Here is a 4679-nt window from a genome sequence, read left to right as displayed (position 1 = left end):
CACACAGTGCTTGTCATGTGCTCAGTAAATGTCACCATTGTTATAATTAACAGCATTACTGTTATTATCTCAATATTTTCTAGGGGTGGAAAATGTTTTTATTCTTTCCTTCTAGGTTCTTTGGCTGGCCCAATACAGGCAAACCTCGGAGATATGCAGGTTCTGATCAAGACCACCTCAATAAAGCAAATATTGCAATAAAGTGAGTCACACAAAATTTTTGGTTTTCCAATGCATATAAAAGTTGTGTTTACACCATACTGTAGTCTATTAAGTGTGCAATGACGTGATGTCTGAAAAACAAATGTATATACCTTAATTGAAAAATGCTTTATTGTTAAAAAATGCTAACAATCATGAGCCTTCAGCAAGTTGTAATCTTTTTGCGGGTGGAGGGTCTTGCTTCATTGTTGATGGCTGCTGACTGATCAGGCTGGTGGTTGCTGAAGATTGAGGTGGCCATGAAAATTTCTTAACATAAGACAACAATCAAGTTTACTGCATCAATTGACTCTTCTATGAATGATTTTTCTGAAGCATGCAATGCTGTTTGACAGCATTTTATCCACAGCAGAATTTCTGTCAAAATTAGAGTCAATCTTCCTAAACCTTGTTGCTGCTTTATCAACTAAGCTTACATAATACTCTAAATCCTTGTTGCCATTTCAACAATCTTCACAGCATCTTCACCAAGGGTAGATTCCATCTCATGAAACCACTTTCTTCACTCATCTGTAACAAGCAACTCCTCATCCATTAAAGCTTTATCATGAGATTGCAGCAATTCAGTCCCATCTTCAGAACTTCAAATTTTAGTTCTCTTTCCACCACATCTATTTCCACCACATCTGTACTTATTTCCTCCACTGAAGTCTTTAACCCTTCAAAGTCATCTGTGAGGGTTGGAATCAAATTATTCCAAACTCCTGTTAATGTTGATATTTTGACCTCTTCCCATGAATCATGAATGTTCTTAATGGCATCTAGAATGGTGAATCCTTTCCAGAAGGTTTTCAATTGACTTTGCCCAGATCCATCAGATAAATCACTATCTATGGCAGCTATAGCCTTACAAAATGTATTTCTTGAATAATAAGACTTGAAACTGGAAAGGACTCCTTGATCCGTGGGATGCAGAATGGATATTGTGTTAGCAGGCATGAAAACAACATGAATCTTGTTGTACATCTTCATCAGAGCTCTTAGATGACCAGGTGCATTGTCAATGAGCAGTAATATTTTGAAAGGAATCTTTTTTTCTGAGCAGTAGGTCTCAATGGTGGGCTGAAAATATTCAGTAAACTATGTTGAACAATTGTACTGTCATCCAGGCTTTGTTGTTCCATTTATAGAACACAGGCATAGTAGATTTATCATAATTCTTAAGGGCCCTAGGATTTTCAGAATGGTAAGTAAGCATTGGTTTCAACTTAAAGTCACCAGCTGCATTAGCCCCTAACAAGAGAGTCAGCCTGTCCTTTGAAGCTGGTTTCCTCCTCTCTAGCTGTGAAAGTTCCAGATGGCATCTTCTTCCGGTATAAGCCTGTTTTGCCTACATTGAAAATCTGTTGTTTAGTGTATCCACCTTCATTAATAATCTTAGCTGGATCTTCTGGATAACTTGTTGCAGCTTCTACATCAGCACTTGCAGATTCACCTTGCACTTTTATGTTATAGAGATGGCTTCTTTCCTTCAACCTCGTGAACCAACCTCTGCTAGCTTCAAACTTTTCTTCTGTAGCTTCCTCATCTCTCTCAGCCTTCATAGAATTGAAGAGAGTTAGGGCTTTGCTCTGGAGTAGGCTTGTTTATGGGATATTGTGGCTCGTTTGATCTTCTCTCCAGACCACTCAAACTTTCTCCATATCATCAATAAGACTGTTTCACTTTCTTATCAGTTATGTGTTCACTGGAGTAGTTCTTTTAATTTTCCTCAATAACTTTTCCTTTGAATTCGCAACTTGGCTAATTACTTGGTGCAAGAAACCTAGCTTTTGGCCTACCTCAGCTTTCAACCTGCTTTTCTCAGTATGCTTAATCATTTCTAGCTTTTGATTTAAACTGAGAGATATGCAACTCTTCCTTTTACTTGAACACTTAGAGGCCATTATGGATTATTAATTGGCTTAATTTTAATATTGCTGTGTCTCAGGGGCTAGAGAGGCCTGAGGAGAGGGAGAGAGATGGGGAAACGGCTGGTCAGTGAAACAGTCAGAATACACACAATGCTTATTGATTAAGTTTGCCATCTTGTATGGGTGCAGTTCATGGACACCCCAAAACAATTACAATATTAACATCAAAGATCATTGATCAGAGATCACCATGACAATTATAACAATAATTAAAAAGTATGAAATATTATGAGATTACCAAAATCTGACACAGAGATACGAAGTCAGCAAATGGTGTTGGAAAAATAGTGTCAATAGACTTGGTGGATATAGGGTTGCCATAAACCTTAAGTTTGTAAAAACAAACCAATATTTGCAAAATGCAATAAAGCAAAGCACAATAGAATGAGGTATGCCTGTGATTAAGTTGACATAAGACAGATTAACAGGAGAAAAACAAATTTAAATCTCTATGTATGGGAGCATTATAAAAAAAAATTAGACTCACAGAAGTGACCGTAGCAGGCAGCTTTTATACCTTTTAAACAGAGAAACGATAAATTTGTGAAAAATTGGCAAGACAAAGAAGTTTGGGCTTGAGGTAGTAAATTTGTTAGGAAGTTTTGTTATACAGCCTTCTTGGACCTAAATTCCCTATTTCTGGTGATAAGGAAGCCTGGTACAGGGAGGGTACCTTTCACATGGCAGAGTTACTTCCTGTTTTCAGGGGACAAAGGAGGGTCAGAGTGTTCTTCTTGCACCAACTGTTTCTTAAGCAACTAATTCAAAATAATCAATATGCCAAAATAGCATATTTGGGGGGTGGCATATTCTGCTCTCCTTCAATTTTAAAGTAAGAAAGTTCAAGCTAGAGAGGTTAAGTGACTTGCCAAAGGTCACACAATGAACAAATAGTAAGGCAGGAAACAGAATCAAATTTCTAGTCTCCCACAAGACATTCTGCTTTTCATCTCATTGTGAGGCCTCCTATGTTAGAAAAGTATATCTATTAAGTTACTGCTGTCAAGGACCCTAAATTTTATAGAGTTTCTTTTCCACTCTCTAAAGTAATGGCACGCCAGCCAGTATTTTGATTTAACTGCTCCTTCTTTGTAAGACATTTGTTTTACTTTTCAAACACTCACATTTATCTTCATGTTTGCTCCTGAGGAAGTGGTAACACAAAATAAAACCCCCCAAACTCCATTTTAAGACCTGCAAAATTGAAAGCAAAAAAGAGTAAAGGCTGTATATTTTGTTTTTTCAGATAATAACTATTCTGTCTTCCTGGCTGTCAACTCACTTCTTTTTTCTTTTCACTGTTTTCTTACAATGAGAGGAGAACCAGAAAGTATAGAGCTACACACCAAGGGGAGAGCTTGGAAAATGGGGAGTGATAATTCAGAGAACATTAGGGAAGAAACTATCCCATTTTCACCCCATTTGCTCCAATTTCCTAGCTTCTCCACAAACTGAAGCAGCAGATAATTTTTATTGTTCCTGATGATATCATAGATGTCTGGAAAAACTTATTTCACATGAGTTTTGTTCATAATAGACTGAGCTGCTTTGATTTTTATGTTTTGTCCTGACCTTTTGATTTCAGGACAAGACTGGTTGTTAATTCTCACAGCATTTCCTAGCAGAGTTGTGCTATGCAAAGAAATGAAGCTTTCTTTGTCAACTCTGTGTCACTGTGCAGTGGAAATCATGAAATGTGGTATTATTCTTTGGTAGAGTCATCTCCCAAAGAAGTAATGTTCTCCCATTAAAATTTAAAAAATTATTTTAGAGACTTAGGGCATTGGAATTGCCTAAAAATTAGACAAGCTGGAAAAATACTGTTTCTCTAAGATTACCAAGAGCTTTTTCAGTCAAATAAGTTACTGTGTCCTCATCACAGTTCCCTGCAATTTCAGACTCAGGGTGGGAGAACCAACACAGAAATTGACTTACCAGTGCCCCATACCAAGTAAACTATGGGAAGAATAAAATCCTCCTACAGAGCTGAGCACATCCATTGATATTTGCAGTGGTTTGAATGATTGATTCCTGCAAATCATTCCATCTCAGATACACAGGCTATCGGTAGTGCTATTTCCCTTACCAGCGGTTGGTCTAGACATGGCTATATGATGCCATTGAAGCTGATGAGGCAGGAGGGGAAGTCAGGAGGAGGTGAGGGAGGGGGGATTCTGGTATGAATGAGATAAAAAGATTGTATCTGAGGCTGAGTTCCCTAAAGAAAAGCCTGAGAAGTGGATGCTTATAAAAGGTATTTACTGACAGTGTGGTCTCTGGAGAACAAGAATGAGGGAAGCAGAATAGGGTGTAGAAAACAGCTGAGCAAGAATGTGTTCTTAGTTGGTGAAGGGCTTCAGTCTGGTCCTATGGGAAAACCTGGAGCCAAAATTTCACCATGGAGTTGGTTCCACCTTGAGGTGAAGGGTGAAGGGAAATGAGCTTGGAGAGATAGACAGGAGTCAGATCATGGAAGGCTTTGAGTGCCAAGCCAGAGAGCTTGTGTGTGATTCTGTAGTTGATGAGAAGCCATTAAAGCTTTTA

The sequence above is a fragment of the Balaenoptera ricei genome, chromosome 3, assembly GCF_028023285.1.
Source record: "Balaenoptera ricei isolate mBalRic1 chromosome 3, mBalRic1.hap2, whole genome shotgun sequence".
NCBI lineage: Eukaryota > Metazoa > Chordata > Mammalia > Artiodactyla > Balaenopteridae > Balaenoptera > Balaenoptera ricei.
The sequence above is the reverse complement of the archived record's forward strand: the minus strand, read 5'-3'. Positions refer to the sequence as shown.